Genomic DNA, 22,440 nt, shown 5'->3' with positions numbered 1-22,440 from the left:
CCCTCTTTAATTAATTCATTAACTGATTAATATCATTACATCTGCACATGGCAGAGCCTTCAATTAGTTTGTGTGTGGTGTGGGTAGAGGCAGAATATTATGTCAAGCAATTTGCAAACAATCTATCACAGTTGCTTATGGAACCTAAAGAGAGCCATAGCATTTAATTTCTTTATAAATTTTTGAAGGTGGAAGGTGTTGTTATGAAGACTTAAAGAAACATAACTGATATTGCAGGCCCGGGATCTTCACGAGTTTAAATCCTTGCATTCATGTGCTTTAGTAGGGATTCTTCCCATTTTCTGCTTATCAGGTCCAATTAGCATGCTATCAATAAGAAGGATCTGTGGGATGTTATATAAAATATATTATACAAATACGTATATTATAATGGAGAATAGAAGAACCAACATTGCCTTGAAGCAAGAAAATGAAGTCATGGCTAGCCTTACCATGAAGTGGCAAAATGACATTCATCCTCTTGACTGATGAAAGAAAACATTCACCATATCATTGCCATGTGCTCAAGATATTTTTCTGCTCTATAAGGGATGCCAAATCCAGTCTCAATTTGCCATGACCCATTTGTTTTCTGCAGAGATAGATGGGTGGCTCAGCTGTTCCTAATGTGTTTGTCCTCTTTCTGCCAATCCCACACTTCTGTGACAGATAGAAATGGCTAAACAGTGCAACCTGAAGATCAAGGGAGTTAACTCTCCCTGGAGTGAGTTCTGCTGATGAGAAATAATAGATGGTAGGAAATTCAAGGACACATTCTGGCTCCCTTCTCTTTCCCATCGCCTCTTCTGAGATGTGCTCTACCCGTAGAACCTGTCTGAAGATCTCCTTGGAGGCACGTAGACTCGACCAGTATTGGTTAACATCTTGTGAAGCAATGATCATCCTTCACTCCCTGCTTCATTTTTCTTTGTCCTCACTCTCACTGACCTCAATTTTCATCTCCCAAATAAAGCTTCAGCAATTTATCTCTGCCTCAGGGTGCGTTTTCTTGGATCCTGGGATATTGTCAATTTAAAAAATGTGAAAGCTGAGAAGAGACCAAAGGTTGCCCAATAATAATGTCTATATGTCACAGGTATGGCAGGTTTTTGGTTCAAAATGGATTTCTTTGTCTTTCACAGAACTTGTTAAGAATTGACCATGTGTTTTGTGGGGCACATTTTTCCTTATACCCCAAATTGATTTTTGATACTTAATTCCTTAACCCCATTTTTCCTCTGTATTCCTGCTCTGTATCTAGTCCTATCGCATTATTATCATTTCCAACTTTTCTCTTTCTAATTCAGAAAAATCTAGCATGCTTTAAAATTTGTTCTGAGTTAGTAGAAGCAATGATTAACATGAATTAGCCAGACAGGTCAAGTGATTGCTATGTCCCAATGGAAACAATATTATCCAGTTGTTAGTGATGGCTCCCTATTCTCTCCTCTAATTCTGTGCCTCTCACCTCCACCCTGTGGCAAATCTATAATTCTCTGGCAAAAGTAAGAAAACAGAAAAAATTTAAGTGGCAGACTGATGGAATCACTCACTAACAGAGGCCATTTACAAGAAGTCAAGTATTAAGACCATCCCAAGTACCCCTTTCCCTGTTCCTCTCTTAGAGCACAATGCCACAGAATATGAGAGAAAACAGGTGAATAGCAAGTCTTCATTACATGCACTGATATCAACAAGCATGATTCAGTAAAATACCTGTGTGTGCTCCTTAAGAATTCTCTGAGTTATGTAACCTTAGTTCATCCTTTCTGTACATTTTTAAAATTTTCCCTGTTGATTTGGGGAACACATTACCTAATTTCATTCTAGAATCCTCACCTAATTTTGACCTTGTTAAATGTGAATAGCTCTGTTTTTACTCATAGTTTGCTTGACTGAACATTTTCTCATATGTTATATGGTAGAGCCCGTTGTCAGAGAAATCAAGAGGGTTTCACATGCAATTTCAGCTTTCTTTCATAAAATCACCTGGGTTAGGCAACTGCTGTATTTTGCATATCTTATGTTTATAAAATAAAGACTGCAGTTATTCATTTCTCTCTATTTTAGACATTATAATATTATGAAAGAGCAAATGAATACCATTGGTTCTTCCCTGCTCTTTGTTTTATCTTCCATATTCTAATTGTAGAAAGTCATAGTGATTTTTCTTGAAAATGGTTCTAACTAAACAAAAATGCTCCTGTTCCAGTAGAGGAAGTATTTATGTAATCAAAATTTCAGCTAAAACAGGTGGAACAATTCTCTCTTCTCTGAGGCTGGACTGTCACTCGGAGCCCTGTGTAAGTCACTCTCATCTTCAGGCCCTCCTCTGGAGGATTATTAGTTCTGACAAGGGTCTTCCTTTCATCTCATTAGAGACAGAACCAAACCTGCTGAAGGGCATTCATATATTCTGTCCAGAAAATAAAGTATATTTTCTATTAAATTCACTTTTAGTAAACTAGATTTCTACTGTTAATTGACAATGCAAACAGCAAAACTCTGTACTGTATTTACTTTCCTGAAGTCATTGGTTAGGTGGAGATCTGAGTGGGTGCTGAGCTAGGAGATTTGCATAGCACCTTGTCAGGGACTCTTACAGGTGCACAACCTTAAAGACCCTGAGAACCTGGTGGTCCCGGGCAGGTTGCTTACCCATCCATCATGCGCTGCCTGCCACCATCCAGGCCTAGTGTGAAAGATCCTATTCCTCACAGCTTCTAAGCCATTCTAACTTAAGTCATTTGATTCCTCTGGACACTTCCCTCCAAATTGTTGCTGGTACTGTCCTCGTGGGATATCTCCCATATTTTATGAAACCTCACAGCCCACACTTGGGCCTTTTACAGTTTGGCTGGGACATGTTGAGGCAAACACATTCACAGGCTTTACTTTGATGGCTTATCTTGAGCTGAAGGTGGTGGTTGTGAGCAGGGAAAATAGAGGCAGATAAAAAAAAAAAAAGCAGCAGTGAGGAGAGAAAGGAAAAAACATGTAGAAATAAGTGGTATTTCTTGAATAAATTAGAATTGATTTAAACAGTTTATCCCCATTTAATTCACCCTAACCACATTATGGGCAAAGTATATGCCTGACATCAAATCTTTCTAAGAAGAGAAGAGAAGCTCAGTTAAGTCAAGTGTCAGATCCACAGTCAGAAAACTACTCAACAGCAAAACAGAGATTTCCACAGAGGTTTTTTTGTCCAAACAGCATGCCACCAACTCCACTATATGGTGTTGCTGCATTTCTTTAAGATCTACATTAATTACCTTCTGTTATCAAAGTAATTGGCTCCTTCAATCAACTTCCCAATATCCATTACTGAAGAAATAGTTGAGTATAAAATATATAATGCACTCTATGTATAATGCCCTATTTCTTAATTTTGCTCCTTGTATATTTTGATTGCTTTTAACAGAACAATATCTGTGCTCACCCAAAATATGGGTTTGGAATATTCTACAGCAGTAGATGTTCAGGAGAGTTTTAACACATTTAAGAAAACAAAAATTGTCATATTGGAGACTATAGATAGGCTTTGGAACAAGAATTTATATAAACAATTATCAATAGAATTACATCTGAGATCAGAGGTTTTCTAAGTTAAAATATTTGATACAGAGAATCATTATAAATTCCTTAAATTCCAAAAGTCTTGGACATAAGTTTCCCAATTCTGCAGTCAGGAGGGATTCCAACAAGGTAAGTATATGGATCTGCATGAATTTCTGAGCTAGAGAGATGACCGGCTGGGCTCTCCATTCGTTAGGGGTCTGATGCGGGAAAGCTCCTTATAGATGTGATTTCTGTATTCCCTGGATGAGGCAAAGACTAGCAAAACTGCCTCATTAAACTGTTGGCTAATGGCTAAAATTTTTCCAGCGGAAAAGGTTAAAAATATGAGCATGTAGTTTATAGGGAAATTAATGAATATTTAATGCATACCCAAGATCACTGATAATGTGGAAAAATGCAAATTAAAATCGCAATAAGATTAAAATATTTCACCAGCTGAATCAGCACAAATTTGATGAAAGAATATGGTAGCCAGACTTCACTTTGAATTTATCATATGTGTGCTAAATATCCTAAAAGTGAAAATTGTAATAATAGGAAATGGCTCATTTCCATGACCTCTTCAGTAACTATCTGTAGATAGTCAATCATTACGTAGGTTTTAAGTAATTAATTAATAAGAGCTGACTTTTATTCAACAATGTTTTGAGCACCAATTGTAAGGTGAGTAAAGTATAATGTGGAATATGGCAATGTCTCTACTATAATGTAATTTAAATTAACCCCCACCTCTGAAAATTATGTACCATATTTTGCTTAAGTTGTGATATGGAGAGAGAATTATATTTCATTAAAAGAAGAGGGCTTTAAAAAAAAAAAGCTTCCTAACAAGGAAATATTTTTTAAAATTTTATTTTAAAATATAAAATATTTTTATTTATAAATACTAGAGGTCCTGTGCACAAAATTCATGCACTGGGGGGGGGGGGGGTGTCCCTCAACCCAGCCTGCACCCTCTCAAATCTGGGACTGGCAGTAGGACATCCCTTTTACAATCTGGGACTGCCTGCTCCTAACTATTCACTGCCTGCCTGCCTGATTGCCACTAACCACTTCTACCTGCCAGCCTGATCACCCCTAACCACTCCCTTACCAACCTGATTGATGCCTAAATCCTCCCCTGCCAGCCCAATCGCCCCCAACTGCCCTGCCCTGCTGGCCTATTCACCACAACCACCCTCCCCTGCCAGCCTGGTCTTCCATAACTGCCCTCCCCTGCCATGCCAGCCCAATTGCCCTCAAGTGCCCTCCCCTAATGTCCTATTCACCCACAACTGCTCTCCCTGCCAGCCTATTTGCCCACAACTGCTCTCCCCTACCGGCCATCTTGTGGTGGCCATCTTGTGACAATGTGGGACAGCCATCTTGTGACGACATAGGGGCTGCCATCTTGTGATGATGTGAGGGTGTTGTGCGAGGGCCACTTAGGCTTTTATATATATTATTCTAGAGGACTGGTGCACAATTAAATTCTGCGTGTGCAGGTCCCCTAGGCTTCACCTGCCATCAGGGCAATGTCCACTGCCCCATGAAGCCTCACATGCTCCCTGAACACTGCTAGCAGCTTGCGATGCTCCTCAGATGCTGCTGGCACCCCAGGATGCTTCACAAGTCCCGCCTGTCACAGCCTCCATGGGACCTAGAAGTCCAACTCGCTGTAGCCTCAGATGTCTTACCCACTGCGGGACTCATCACAGCATCACAACCATAGGCCTTTTATGATATATTAGTAGCCCTGCGTATGAATTCCTGCACCAGGTACTCACTCCCACCCTCCAGTAGCTCTCTGGCCGCTGCCCCATCCTCCTGTAGCTCCCTCCACCCCCTATCCCCCATAGCTTGCTGCTCTGCCCCCTCCTGCAGCTCTCCACCACCTTCTGGTAGCTCTCCCCACCCTCCTAGTGATCTGTGATTTGGTCATTATGCATACGGTCATAAGGTCATTATGTTTCATGGCATAACAACTATTTTCATATTACATCTTTATTATATAGGATATATATATATATATATATATATATATATATATATATATATATATAATTTTTTTTTTTCCTGAAAGAGGAAGGGGAGGGATATAAAGAGATAGAATCCTGAATGATAAAAGAATCATTGATTGGCTGCCTCCTGCATGCCCCCTACTGGGGATTGAACCCCAATCTGAGCACATGCTATGAACAGGAATCAAATTGTGGTTCATAGGTCAATGTTGACCATTGAGCACCATCGGCTAGGTGGAAACATTTTTAATAAGAAAAATGATCTTTTTATTCTAAAATGCACAAAACTAATGGCCCTGAACTGAATTCAGTGGCAGTTTGTTATTTAAAATAAAGCCTTCCCAACCTATGTACAATTATTATTTAATATTTATTTATTCAGACAGGGTATGTTTTTCCCTGCATAGGTTGGTATCAAGTATTCTTTATCCCTGAAAACTTTTATATTCTCCATTTTTTCTCATGATTCATTAATATTTCAGATTATCATTCATGTAAGTATTTTACAACTGATATTCCATTACTTAGGACCAATTTTCTTTTGTTCATGAGTAAAAGTTTTTTTGCAATGTTCAAATACTTCATTCAGACTGAGAATAGTGACTTATGTAGTGGGATTTAAGAGGGGGAAAAAAGTAAGTTTGTGAAGAGACAGGTGAACAAAAGTGAAGGCAAGGATCTGTCCTAGTACTGACAACCCTTCAAGAATTTGTGTGAAAAGTTCTTATTCTGTTCAACAGTCTAGTTTCTGGATAAAAGCATAAGGGCAGCATTTACCTGCCAAGAAAATGAATTTCTGCACTAGGTAGATATTGTCCAAGAATTTCCTGAGAGAGTAGGGGACCTGAGTCCAGCCGGTCATCTCTCTAGATTAAAATTTCAAGCACATCCATGGATCAGCCTGCTCGAATCCCCCCTGATAGCAATATTTAGAAAATTAGGCCCAAGACTTCAGGCTTTGCCTTTCAAAACTTAAGGAATTCATAACAATTCACTGTAAGCTATTTCATATTGAATGTTATAACTTAGAAAACCTCTTATCTCAGATGCATTTCCATTGAATTTTATTCAGGTGACTAGAATTTTCAACTAAAGCCAGGACCCGTGTTTCCTATTTCCTATTCTTTAGCATAAAAATTCAAATGCAACTGTTTCTTTCATCTGTCTCTTACAGATGCAGTATGATACCAGCATTCTTGCCAATCAACAGGGAATGAGAAGTAAAGTATTAATTTTATAAAGTACTTGGCAATCTTTGCAAGACACTTTACAGGAGAATTATAAATATCATTATCACTACTAAATTAGGTGCTTTAATTTATAGTTATAGTTAATTACATATTGACAAAATTATCCCAGCTGGGTATTTTAAACCTCACCCTTGATGTACAGTATATATAATTTAATGTAGCATATTAGCCTTTCAAAATAGATTTTCCCCTCATTAACTTTACTAATATTAGTTACAAATACTTGCAAGCATTTTAAAAACTTTTATAGCATTATAAAAAAAATCTAGTAAACTTTGCTTCATCTTCCTTTGGTTGCTCAACTACACAGGTAAAACTTTCTGAGGCTAAAAGTGATAAGTATAGAAATATGTTGTGTTAAAAAAATCTTTAACTGTTCCTGTATAAATATAAATGTGTGCATATCCTCCTGAATGCAGTGCATCATTTAATAGTTATTTGTCATAATTGTGATTATGACTGATTCATCATAATCCAAAATGACTAGACTATAGAAACACTGTTCTAATATTTTCATAGATAGTGTTATATATGCACATTCGTGGTAATAGCATATTTTATTTCCTATAAATAAAATAATTGGCAATTAAATATGATCAATCATTAAACTGTAAGTTAACAGATTGATTTAAAAGGTACAGTTTCCAATAGGAGAGTTCTCTGAATGATATGTTAGTCATATGTTTGGAACTCATACACACCACACATACCACACACCTGGATGCTTTGCTCATTTCCATTTGTCTCGCAGAAGTCTTCTACCTCGTCAGAGTGCAGAATCACTGTTTCCTAGGGAGATGTCAGGGGAGCTTTAGCTCAACTTGGAACAGTTTCCCTTTCTAAGACTGTAGTGCATGCAGTACTCATTACTTCCTCAACTTTCTGTTGCTTTTAAACACATGCTCTATGTAATGCACCCTGCTTATATAAGTTGCTGCAGTGGGGACCTGGGCCTGCTGAAACTGTCTGACACCTTCTCAAAGCAGAAGTCTTCTCTACCTGCTTTTCAATACAATAACATAATTTCAAAATTAAAAAATCCTATCTAATAAAAGAGAAACATACAAATTGACCATACCTGTGCTATGCCCACAAGCCAACCCACCAGCCAATCAGGAGCAAGCATGCAAATTAGCCCAACAAATATGGTGGTGGCAAGCAGGTGGTTTGGGTTTCCCCCAGTGATGGAGGAAGCCAAGATTCCCACCCACTCTGGCTGACCCTGGCCTCCACTCAAGGCTACAAAGTTTCAAACATAGGAGATAAATAAATCCCAGATACCAGGGTCTCTGCAAACCACCATAGGCCCCTTGCCCAGGCTACCACATGACCCAAGGGAATCCTCATCCTGATCCAGAACACCCTTCAGGGCAAACCAGCCGGCCCCCACCCATGAAGCAGGCTTCTATCTACCTAATAAAATAGTAATATGCAAATTAACCATCACTCCAACACACAAGATGGCTACCACAAGATGGACAGCAGGTGAGAGCAGTTGGAAGGGACCAGGCCTATAAGGGAGGGCAGTTGGGGACAATCAAACCTGCAGGCTAGGGCAGTTAGGGGCAATCAGGCTGGCAGGGGAGTTGTTAGGAAGTGATCAGACTGGCAGGCAGAAGTGGTTAGGGGCAATCAGGAAGGCAGGCAGGCAAGCAGATGGGAGCCAGCAGCCTGGGATTGTGAGAGGGATGCCCTAAATGGGCAGTTGGACATCTCTCAAAGGGTTCCAGAATGGAGAAGGTGCAGACTGGGCTGAGGGACACACTCCCCCATTCATGAATTTTATGCACTGGGCTTCTAGTAATATATAAGAAAGCTGATGTTCTGTATGCTCTCAGATCACATCAGGTGGGTTGTAAGTTTTTTCATGTATTAAAATGGCAAGTTCTACCCTCAAAATAAACATATAAAAACAACAAGTGACCCAGGTTTGCCCTAACTGTAGGACTGTTTATTTGGACCAAAGGAAAGAGCTAACCATTTTGCCACAAACTAGTAAAGATCTGAGAATGGTTTATCAATTGTTCTGAACACACCTATGTGAATGTTTATTTCATCTTGATTGTGAAAAATATATTTTTGAAAAGGTTAATGAAATAAAGTAAATGTTAACTTTAATAGATCATCTGAATAGTAATCATGACACTTTAAAACTATGAAATGAAAAGAATCTAGGAACAACATTTCAACAATTTGACATTAACCAATATCATGAAAATATAGTCAATGCACATGAAAATATGTAACAACTACAGATGAGTAATATTAATTTTCCTATATGCACACACACATAGAAACTGCTGGATAACACCATCTGTAAAAAAAAAAAATAGTTTTCTATTGTTTTATCTGTGAAGCAATAAGTATTTTCAGTTTGGTTAAATAATCAGATTTTTTGACATTTAAAAGCATATAAAAGGTTACTGAAATATAGATGAAAGAGAAAACCATGCATTATAAGTAAAGGAAAAGGGCTATTTATTAAATACAAATAAAACATATCTAAATGTTATCTTCAGATTGTCTCTTATTTTAGGATGAGTAATAGTTTTAAATAATATAAATAAACATAAGCTATGTCTTTAAAATTATGTTTGAAACGTCAGATATTTTTTAAAATATATTTTATTGATTTTTTACAGAGAGGAAGGGAGAGAGATAGAAAGCTAGAAACATCTATGAGAGAGATATATTGACCAGCTGCCTCCTGCACACCCCCTACCGGGGATGTGCCCACAACCAAGGTACATGCTCTTGACCGGAATAGAACCTGGGACCTTTCAGTCCGCAGGCTGACACTCTATATACTGAGCCAAACTGGTTTCTGCCAGATATTTATTGATACTGAATATCTGAATAGTTTAGCAAGACAAATTTTTAATAGTTTATATAATAAAAGTGGATCAAAAAACAAATTGTGATATGCTATAAATACTATCAGGCAAACTTATCAACTTTTCAACTTAATGTTTAATACAGTTCCAATTCCAACAGAGGTCATTTGGGTTGGCTCTAAAGGATATTTATGAACAATGATAGCAGCAAAAATTACTTATTACAAATGATGCATTTTGTGAATATCATCCAAATTTAGTGCAGAGGAACTGTGTGGGAAATAGTATCTTTTTTACCTGAAACTGCGTATTATAAAATCCCACGGTTACAATCAATTTACATGCCGGTGAAGGAGGAGGCCTTTATTTTATTTGTTAATTTAGCATAGAATTACCTGCTTTGAAGTTCAGTGCTTAAATGGATCCTTAACTTAAATTACATCTACAAAGACTCTCTTTTCAAATAAGATCACATTCACAGGATCAGGATGGTGGGGTTGGTGGTTAGGACTTGGGCATATCTTTTTGGAAGGAACTACTTAAGCTATCTATGAGATACAAGTGGCTTATTATCTCAGTGGTTCCAAAATGTGTAAGAGATGGTCATCCTGTTCAGGTTAAATGCCCACCCATGAACCAATTATTGTGGTCAGGGGAAGAAGTGGTTGGCCCTCTGTCCATACCTGTGGTCAGAAAACAGGATTTGCATCTATTCCATACCCTATGAACCGAGTACAGAGGGGTCAGTTATCAAAGAAGAAGAGCATATTTTGTTATGACAATAAGGAATACTTAACTAAATAACAGATGACCATTAGTTATTCATATCTTCACATGAACAGTGTTTACTGAGTAAATGGGTTATTATAAATTTTAATCATCAGTAAAAAAAAAAAAAAAAAGTAATTTATTATAGAACAACAACATAGGAATAATACTATTTGCCCAAACATTTTCAGTGATGTGCATTTATGCCTTGGTATTTAAATCTGACTTCATTTCATTCATTCTACAATAATTCCCCCACCCCCGAATTGATCTTGGCGGGACTTTGATGGATTGTGATGGCTGTCACTACTGTGATTAGGTTACCTTCTGGGACAAAGCTGATGGGATTTATTGGGTGGAGTGAAGGTCCTCGGTCACATGATTGGAGTTAATGCAAAGGGAGCCTTTCCTGGGTGGGCCTGGTGTAATCGGGTCAAAACAGTTACAAGAGGGACCTGACTCCTAAAGAATTGAGAGCAGCTTGGACTCTCATTTGTTGACCCTCCAGAAGCACGCTGCCAGGAATTTGACAGTCACAGGAGATGATTCCTGCCAACAATCTGCAGAAACTTGGAAGCAGACATTCCCTAGTCAGGCTTCTATACAGCAAAGCAGCCAGCAGACACCTTGACTTCAGTCTGTGCAGCACTGGGCACGAGGCCCAGCTGAGCAGTGTTCACACCTCTGCCGCTCAGAAACTGTGAAATAATAAATGTGTGTTGTTCTAAGCCGCTAAATTGTGGTAATCTGTTATGCACTAATAGAAAATTAACTCAAAGATAAAACAACAGAAGGTAAAAATAGCATTTTCTGTTTGTTATATTTTTCTAGATGTGCTATAGATATTTAATTCTGCATTAAAGTGAGAGGAGAATGACTTGATAATAAATAGCATTCTAATATCCGATATGCCATCCTCATAAACAGAACAGATTAGGGCCATCTTGGCTATTGTGACGAAGGAAAAACAGGAATGGAGAAATTGGTAGGGCTGTAAGTGGGCCATGTGGCTTTTGAGTGATCGCTAATAGAAACGCAAATACTTCTAATTATTAAGTAGTCCACGATGATATCACTTCTTCATTTTCTCACTTCCAAATTCCTTACTTTTTTTATGTGCTTTTTGAGGAAAAGAAGAACTGATTTTCAAATTTTCATTCATTAAAAAAAAAAAATTGTTTTTGCCCCCTAAGCTAAGCAACAACAATTTTTATAGATAAGGACATTTATAGTTTTAAGCATTTTATAGTTTTCAGGATCCTATTAAAAAAATCTCAAATTAAAATATGTAAATACATAGAGTACATACACTTAGAAATACTCTAACATGGCTTGGATTTACAGGGACTTTTGTATTTATATCCTGGTAAGCAAATTTATAAAGCAATGGAACTTTAGATCCTCCTTATTTTTCTTTCTCAGGGCCATTAACTTCTCCAATTCCTGATCCATTGCCACTTTGCTCCAGGATAATGACTCGAAACACACTCCTTCCCTACCACTCAAACACAGCTTATCTTTTCAGGATATTTCCCTCATGGCCTAGAAAATAATTACTTTCTTAATCTCTGTCAATATCATGAAGATAAAATGTTACAGCTTGAATAATTCATTCTCTTAAGATTATTTACAATTTAAAAAAGTATTGCAGGCAAAGTCTCTTTACCCAAAGGAAAGAATCCTTAACAGGGGAAGTTTTAGCACCGACAGGCTGGTTTGTAGATTGGCACTTGAAACCTTATTTCTCAGGCTGATTGATGACTAACGAGTTCTGGTTTATGTAAAAGTAATCCTTCCTGCACCTATCCATTCAGTTGAGGTTTATTTTTCGGGGGATTTCTAGATGCTGTTCATGTAATTTTCATCATCGAATTTCATTCTGTTTCTTTGGAAATCTTTTATTGCATTATTGGGCATTTTGAACAACATTCATTCATTCATTCTCAAGGCTAAAAAAACAACACAAAAACAAGCCTTTAACTTTACTTCATTTGTTTGATTTCCAGTCTCATCATAGTTTTTAATACTTTCCCAAAAGTGTCTCTAAATTGCAGGTTTGATCACACAATGAATCAGAGGCATGTAAATGCACTTTAGGAAAGAGATGATATTGTATGTGAAGAATTTCACACATGAAATGCAGTTTATGTGTTGATTACTAATAAATGCATATCTCCTTTTGCATCTAACTAATGTCCATATATCCAACTACCTTGTCAACATATGTTCAGATATTGAACAGAAATCTGTGGACGAAAGGGGCCACATGTTAACCTGACAAGCTCAGGGGAGGCCTGTATGACAGTCTTGCAAACTCAGAGACCTAAAGTAACAACAAAGGATGGTCTGAAATTAAACTTTAACTAAACGCAGTTATGGTGGGCAGTTACATGCTAGGCCAGTATCTTTACTGACAAGGTCAACCTTTACCTTAATGAGCCTAACTGTCTTTTTGCATCTATGATAGCATACCCTTGAAATGTCTGGGTAACTTGTAACTTCCCATTTTCTGGAGCCCCCTGGGGCACAACCAAATGTGGTGGGTGCCAGGACAGATACCACAAATTTCTTCATTATCATGCTAATTATTCCTGCACCCACCTAAGTGTGTGTCCACCATTTCACTTTTTTATCCAAATCCCAGGGGTTTTCCCTGCTTTGCTTTATCCCACCGCCTTAATCTACTACCAATGAATTTCATGTAACCCACCTATGTCCTTCCTTTGATGGCAATATGTAAATACTAATGTAACCCGCCATTCTCTGGAGCATTATCTCAATTCATTGAGGTTCTGCTTCCTGGCATATGTCACAGTTTGTCTCAAATAAACTCACTAAAATTCTTTACAGGTTTCAATGGTTTTTTTACGTTAACACATCTCAAATGGACTATGGCTAAGTCTGTTCCTGCTTCTCCACCTCCAGCAACCCCTCTTCCCACAAACTTCCCCCATCAATAAATGGAAGTTCCATCTTTCCTGTCCCTCAGGCAGAAACAGGTCAACGTCATTCTTCACTCTGCACCTCCAGGAGTCAGAAAATTCTGTCATTTTTACCTTCCAAGTCTATCTGCATTCTGTTTGTTTCTTACCACATCTGCTGTGGCCCAGGTCCAAACCCACCTGTTCGCTGAGACTGCTCAGATTACTTCTTAATTGCTTCCCTGCACCCACTCTTCCTGCATTTCCAAAGCTCCTCCTGCAGCAGCCTGACGTTTCTTTCACAGGACTCCTCTGCTCCAAACCTCCAACGGCTTTTCTCTAAAAAAGCTGGTTTAATGGCCCTGCCTAGTCATTCAGTGGTCTGTGCCAGTGAGGGTCATTTTTCTATTGAGTGATTTTTCTCTTAAGTGTGGCATTTTCCTGTTTGTGTTTTCCACCTTCCATTTTTTTTATTTATTTTTTATTTTTTGCATGTCTTTCTATATTTAACGCATTCCAAACATTGTGACTTTGGTGCATTTTAGGGTTTTTGTTTTGTTTTGTTTTTTGTTTTTTTTTAAATTCCTCTAATTAGCCCTAGCCACTTTGGTTCAGTGGATAAAGCCTCAGCCTGTGGTCTAAATGGTCCTGGGTTCAATTCAGGTCAGGGGCACATAACTGGGTGGTGAGCTCTATCACCAGTAGGGGGTATGCAGGAGGCAGCTGATCAAAGATTCCCTCTCATTATTGAGGTTTCTATCTCTCTTTCCTTCTCCTTTCCTCTCTGAAATAAATTATATATATATATATATATATATATATATATATATATATATATATATACACATACATATATATATTTAAAATTCTTCTAATTAGATGGGGCTCGCTCTTGGATGTGGTTAACTTCATTGGAAACAATTTGATCAATTTGGGAGTTGCTTTTAGGTTTTAAGGATATTCAGGGCAGCCTTTAATCTTGGGACTATTTCCCCCAACAACTAAGAGAAGTCCCTTTTCCTCTCCAGAGGAATTTAGCTTAATCCCCCTGCATTAGGATCTCTGTACATGGTGGAGGTGCACCAACTACACTCTGTTCTCCCCCCGCCCCCCTCCCCACTGTGCAGATTTCCTAAATTGTCATCTCTCCTCCTGCTCCTTCCGAAGGCCCAATGCTAAGGCCTCGGTCATCTCCTCACTCTTATGCAGTAGGATATTCAGTTCCAGACTCTGTGAAGCTCCCTTCTCTCAGGGATAAAGTTAATTCCTTATGTATCAGGACCCACAAATGCAGGCCACCCGCCCAAGGGGCCTGGACCATGTCACAAATCTAAACCTAAGTCTGCCTGCACTTATGGAATGCAGGCCAAGGACACCTAACCTACGCCCATCAGGATCCTCCACCACAACTTTAGTGAGCTCACCTCACCCTAGAAAATAAGACTTGCTGGCCTTACAAGGAAATCCCCACCTCCGAGCCCATCCTGCCCTATTTTCACTTTATCTCCAGTGCTCCATGCATCTCACTCTTGTCCCAAACCCTCTGGCACAGCACTCCACTGCTCCTGAGGAACCACATTCCCCAGTCCATGGATTGCTTTCCCTTGATTAAAAGGCATCAGACTCCTTACTCAAGTATATCCTTATTGTTATTTGATACCAGTGAGTTATCCAGTTAATTCTAGACGGCTTGGACTCCTTGAACTCCAGTCCTTCAACTTGTGAAGGTTCTGGGCTGTGCTTGGCTTACTCTCTGCTCTCTGCTCTGGGTCCTGCAAACTCTTCCCAGAAAGTTAGGAGGACGATTGTAGGGCTCCCTCGTTTAGTTACTTTCTCTCAGGGATCACCGTCCTGTACTGTTTATTGCTTGATCAGAAAATTGTGGCTACAGATATTTTGCCCATTTCCCAGAATCCCCATATTTTAATAACTTTTGATTGATTTTAGAGAGAGAAGAGAGAGGGGGAAAGAGAGAGAAACATCAATGATGAGAGAGCAACATCAATTTGCTGGCTTCTGCATGCCCCACAACCCCCTGGGGATGGAGCCCACACCTCCTGCATGCACCCTGGCAGGAATCTTACTGGGGCCTTTTGCATAGTTCCATGCTTGGCCACTGAGCCACAACTGCATGCTTGGCCACTGAGCCACAACTGGCTGGACTTTTGTCCAGCTTTTTTTTTTTTTTTTTTTAAGGTTTGCTTTCAGCAAAGGGTAAATCTACTCTTTGTTCCATTTTGGTTGCAAGTACAAGTCTAGAGACACTTCTGATAGAATCAATGTTTTGCAATTGTTTTTTCCTCCAGGTAAATCTGCTTCCCAGTAGACCTATTTGAAAGTTTCAGTAATACAGCAAAGCATTCATAAAAATGACTTTAGGAGATAAAGTTACAAAATTATTTATGACATTTCAGTAGGGTTTTGTCACCTTTATCACTAAGACGAATTTTTCTTTCCGTCTTAGTTTTGAATACAACTAATAAAACTGAAACCATCTTTAGGCCCACATCGTTGTACCATGTCTCTCTCTGATATTTCTTTTCCATAATGAACAGAAAAGGAGTGAATACAAAATCCTCTGTCCTTCAGGTTATTTAGAGGTGAACTTTTGACTTTTCCCCAGCATGAGTCTGTGAATCTTGTTAGACAAGAAAAGCTCAACCCTTGAAGTGAGGAGCCTCAGAAGGGAGCTTGCAGAGCAGACACCCATCCCGCAGTCTCTATGCAGCCAGTTTCTCCACCATCCTAGGTGCCTAGTCGGGGCCATTACTCACCTCCTCCAAGGGCTGGCGGGCTTCTTCTCTCATCAACCTGGCATTTTATTTCTGACGTAGCCAACAGGTAAATCCAAGTTCACAGCTTGAACACCTATCAGAATTCCTGAGGATTCCAGTTCCTCTAATTGTGTCAGATCACAGTGACTTTAGATAGAGGACACTGCAATCAGGGGATTTATAATACACCTGTATTTTCTATTTCTTCCCATTGCCGGCTGAGAGCAACCATCAATGCCACATATTGGTTTAGACACTGCTGCCCTGAAATGAGAATTACCTTCTCACATATGCCATCTCCTTTTTGTTTTTGGTAATTTTTTCTACTAAGTAATCATATCCTACCATTAGTTATAAAATTGTTGTTTAATGAATTGGAGATATAAGATGAATAGATGCTGGGGATCCAGCACAGCCTGGTGATTATAGCTAAAGACATTGTATTATATACTGGAAATCTGCTGAGAGTACATTTGTCTTCTCCTCCTGCCAGATGGTCACTATGTGGGGTGATTAAGTTGATTTTGCTAATTATTTCACATGTATATTGACATTAATCATCATATTGTACTCCTTAAAAAATCCATGTTGTACAAATAATTATATAAAATTTTTAAATAAAATATTTTTAAAATAGCATATTACAGTTTGATAATTCCATCTGTTTTATATATATATATATAATCCTAAGTGACTATTTGACCATTTGACTATTTGACCTGTAGCTATGATGCACACTGACCATCAGGGAGTAGACACTCAATGCACAGGCATGGAAACATGGGACAGACTGATGAATCTCAGAGGGAAGGAGGGCTGAGGAGGGCAGAAAAAAATTAACCAATAATCTTTTATTTATTTATTTATTTGTTTATTTATTTATTTATTTATTTATTTTTTATTGATATTTTACAGAGAGGAGGAAGGGAGAGAGATAGAGAGCTAGAAACATCGATGAGAGAGAAACATCGACCAGCTGCCTCCTGCACACCCCCCACTAGGGATGTGCCTGCAACCAATGTACATGCCCTTAACTGGAATTGAACCTAGGACCTTTCAGTCCGCAGACCGATGCTCTACCACTGAGCCAAACCGGTTTCGGCTAACCAATAATCTTAAATATGCATAGTAGATGTCTGGTACACAGATTTGTGCATCATTGGGGTCCCTCAGCTGGCTATGCCCTCTCACAATCCGGAACCCCTAGGGGAATGTCGTACTGCCAGTTTCTGCCTGATCCCCACAGACTAGGCCGAGGGATCCCACCGGTGCATGAATAATCCTCTCACTGGGCCTCTAGTTATTTATATGTAGGCTTCTATTACAATTTATCTCAAGAATACTTTCAAATAATGCATTAGATGGTGATACTTGATATCATCACTTTTATTATTTTTTTATTTTTTGCTTTTAAAAGTCATTTAACAATTGGAATGCTACATGGAAAAATAGTAATAATAATGTTATTTTAATAACAATCATGCTGTTTTATGTAGTTAAGTGGTCTATTTCCCAACTCTTTCCCCTTCTTTCTATTCTAGGCCTGTTAGTTATTGCTGATCCCAAAGATGTATAAATGTAATCATCTTGATCAATAGCTGCCATTTTTTTCTTCTTTTTGTGCTTCTAGACACCTGTCACAGCACACAATGCACAGGGGACAAATGGCTCTTCATGTTCTAACTACCACTGATTAAGGGCTTAGAAAAGTGTGGACAAACACAAGAGCAGGTTGCACAAGCAGAGACATATATGATCATAGCCCAATGTTCACATGAAAGAAAACAGTGTACTTCCTAAATATAGCTGGTGAAGAGAGAGTGATATTTCTCTAGGCTATGATTTAGACTACTAAGAGTTACAGAGAAGGAGCACATTTTCTCATGTGTCTGGAAGAGGTCTGATGAATCCTTAGTTGGAGAACGATGCAGGGGGAGTCCCTGGAGCAGCAAGGTTTCCTAAACTTTTACCCAGTTGATGGATGAGAAATAATGACATGGAGCAGTTGGATTATCATCTTAATAGTTCCCAAGGCTTTCATGACTCGTGCATGGAATAAATACATATATTTATTTTTCTCCAGAGTTGTTTTTAAACTGTTACAAGCTTTAATAAAATAAAGTCCTTCGTGTTGAAACTGCTTTTTTTCTTTACTAACTTATGAGGGTTTCAGTGCAATTAGGAGACACACCATGTAGCTTGCAATCCTATTATTTGAATTTCTGAGAAAAACTTCTCATAAATATATTGAATTGTCACAAAACAACCTAAGGTTTTGAGACCTAGCTATATGTCTAAAACTTCAAACACTACTGCTGAGGCCAATTGTTAGTTTTTAAAATATGATATAAAGACTATATGGTTTCAAAACCTTATGAAATGTGAGTAGCTTAAGAAACTTTTGTTTACACATACAAATTATTTTTTTGCTTAGAATTTGAATATCTATAATAGTATGATTAGTATTAGATAACACCAAATACTAGTTAAAAAGCCTTCTGAAAGTGCATATCAGATTTTTCACATATTTCAGTGAGGAAATTCATTTGTAAAATGTATTTTTTTAAGTGTTTATTTTTATTTCAGAGAGGAAGGGAGAGGGTGAGAGAAAGAGATAGAAACATCAATGATGAGAGAGAACCACCAATCAGCTGCCTCCTGCACACCACACAGTGAGGATTGAGCCCACAACCTGGGCATGTGGCCCAACTGGGAATCTAACTGTGACTTGGCCACGCTGGCCAGCCTGTAAAATGTCTTGATAACATCAAATATATAATTTGTATAAATAAGATAAAGATAAGTTAACATACAAGTAAAATTGTGTGTGTGTGTGTGTGTGTGTGTGTGTGTGTACTAGGTGTACCAACTAATGTAGATTTCTTTCAATAGATGGAGTTACACATATCCTATATAATAAAGAGGCTAATATGCAAATTGTTCCCTCAAACAGAAGTTCAACCACTCACTATGAAGTGCACCAACCACCGGGGGCACCATGGAACATGGAGAGCATCAGTGAAGCAGTGCTGGCAAAGGGTGGCAGTGGAGATGCTACTGGCCCCCAACGGGCCCTGACTAGAGTGGGACCACAGAGGGATGGTAGAGTAGGTGAGGAGGCAGTGCCAGGCCAAGACGGGTGTGAGCAGGGAGCAATTGCCCCACCAATTTCCCCCAAGACGGTGTCCAGTGGTGCCAGCTCCCAGGCACTGAGGGAAAAGGGCAAATAGCAATATTAAAATATTTCTTCTAATTATTTCCTTTCAATGTGCACAAATCTGTGCACAGGGCCACTAGTTTGATATATATATATATATATATATATATATATATATGATTTGATATGCATGCTATTTTGTTGTATTGACAGCAAGCTTCAAAACTTCATGTCAAATTTGCTGAAGGTGTTAATATCATAGATATTTTTACACTTAAAAATGTCTACTTATGTGCCAAAAAAAGAGCATTTGTGAAAAGTTTTAATTAATTTATTTGGGAGAAAAAGTTACTGTATACTTCAGAAAGCTTATGGCTCCATCTCAAGATACTTGTGAACGCTGGTTTAAACACTTTAAAAGTGATTATTTCAATGTGAAAAGCAAAAAATGTCCAGGTCAAAGTTTGAAGACCAACAACTATAAGCACTATTGGATAAAGATGTGTTTCAAACTCAAAAACAACTTGCAGAAAGATTAAACATTACTCAGCAAATAATTTCCAATCATTTACAAGCAATGGGAAAGATTTCAAAGGAAGGAAAATGGGTGCCACATAAACTGAACGAAAGACAAATGAAAAACCAAAAAGTCATCAGTAAAATATTGCTTCAATGGTATGAAAGAAAGTCTTTTTTGCATAAAATTGTGACTGGTAATGAAAAGTGGATTTATTTTGAGAATCCCAAATGCACAAAATCATGGGTTGATCCAGGTCAACCATCAACATCAACTGCAAGACCAGCTCTCTTTGGAAAGAAGACGATGCTCTGCGTTTGGTAGAATCAGGAAAGTGTGGTGTATTATGAGCTTCTAAAACCAGGTGAAACTATGAATACTGATTGCTTCCAACAACAAATAATCCATTTGAACCATGCTTTGATCATAAAGTACCAGAATGTTCCAGAAGACATGGGAAAGTAATTTTTTTTTCATGATAACGTACCATCACAGGCTTCAAATCCAGTTAAAGACACACGTTAAAATATCTTGCCTGGGAAGTATTAACCCACCCACCATATTCACCACAACTTGTTCCTTCAGATTACCTCTTGTTCAGATCAATGGCACACACACTTTCTGAGCAGCACTTCAAGGTGTACAAAGAAGTGGAAAATTGGGTCTCTGGAATGGTATCCACAAATTACCTGAAAGATGAGGAAATATGTAACTAGCGATGGACATTACTTTGAATAAAGCAGTTTTGATGTTTCTCTTGAAATTATCATGTTTTTTTTTTTATGATAAAATCCACCCTTATTAACTGGCACACCTAGTAAGTCACTTTGTATATTTTACATTTGCATTAAGATAGCCATTCCTTCTCCTATTAAGACTTGTGTGAGAAATATGGAATGGGTATTTCTTATGTTCAGAATTTATGTATTATTATCATAATTATGTAACCACAGTAGCAGTTATACCCCAATGAATTCTTGGGTTTATTCATTGACCTAGTGGTTCTAGGTCTGAAATAAGTTACAAAAATTCTCCCTAATAACTGTTTTATTTTTTCTACTTTTACTTATTTCCAAACAAAAAAAATGTTAAGCAAGCCACTATTTAAACTATTTTAACTTAAAGACAAAATCAAAAGCTTTGTGATCTGCCAATTAATAAAAAGGTCTGTGGTTTTGGTCCATTTCCTGTTTGTAAGTTTCCTTCATTTGGCAGCTGGACATTTAAATGTCCATGGATGGATATTAGCACTGAAGCTCATATTCACTGAAGTCGCCTGTGCCCTTTCAGAGGCTTGGCGCATCCAGAACATTAGCCTTTTCACAGATTTTTCTGCCTGAAAATGTGATTAGAAACTAAAATACAAAGAATGGGCTAGTTTTGCAATTAGGTTTAGGAAACCTGTCACATGTTAATTAACATGATAACTAATATCTAGTTTACTTTCTAAAATTATAGTATCAAATAAACAAGCACACTACCCTTTGACAGTGTGTTTACTGGTATGTCCATATCTATTTAAAAACTACTTTAGGAGAAACTAAGATAGCGGCATAGGTAAACATCTGAACTTGCTGCCTCGCACAACCACTTCAAAACTACAACTAAAAGACAAAATGGATATCATCCAGAACCACAGGAAGGCTGGCTGAGTGGAAATGCTACAACTAGAAGGAAAGAGAAAAGCACAGTGAGACTCAGAGGAGGTATGGAAGTAAAGTGCGGAGGTATGCAGGCGTGTGTGCACGGAAAGGGGCTGGCAACTGAGTATGTGGTTGTCTTTTTCAATCAGGAGGGAGACACAACAACTTTACTGCTCTGAACAGCAGTTCCGGGTGAGACTCTGGGAACCCAGACTCATATGGGGAGAAACTGGACTATCTGGCATTGGGCTGGAACACAAGGGCGGCTTTCTCTCAGAGGTGCTTGCAGCAATTACCAAGGGACACTGACATCTGGGGGCCTTTTAGGGTAGGGCTTACAGTCAGCCATTGCTGTTTGCTCTGCCCTGTTGAGTCCCAGAAATCCTGCCCCACCCAATTTACAACCCCATCCAAGCTATGGGCAGAAGCTTTTGCATATGAATGGCCTGGCCCTTTGCAATCTAAAATTACCTAACAAACTGCAGCTGGGTCAGAGATCCCCAGAACTTCCAAAAGAAGGCCCAATATTCCACAGCAGCTTGCATTGCTTCACAGCTGGGCCTCATCTGGGCACCTCCAAACCCCAAACAAAGAAGAGGAATCTGCAGATATCTCCATAGCTCCTGCTGGGTGGCTTCAGGCAGAGGCTATATTAACACCTCCTTGGAGACCTAAGAGCCAGTGTACCCCGTGGTCAGAGTGGGACCATCCAGATTACAACTCTTCAGACCCATAAGGGACATACTCAGGGACAGATTCAGTGAGCACCAAAGCCCCACTGAAACAAGTTCTGCCCCATAAGGGTGTCTCCAGCACAGAAATTCTCCCATTGTAGACACAACTGATCCTCATAGACCATTGGCCTGGAGGTCAATTCCTCCCAGTGATACCAACAACAATCAAGGCTTAACTACAACAAGACTATGCATACAGCCCACAAAGGGGTGCACCAAGAGTGTTCACCTCAAGTGATTGGGGAGGCTGAGCCACTGGG

This window comes from Pipistrellus hanaki, assembly GCF_964339955.1.
Source record: "Pipistrellus hanaki genome assembly, chromosome: 6".
NCBI lineage: Eukaryota > Metazoa > Chordata > Mammalia > Chiroptera > Vespertilionidae > Pipistrellus > Pipistrellus hanaki.
This window is presented reverse-complemented; position numbering follows the sequence as displayed.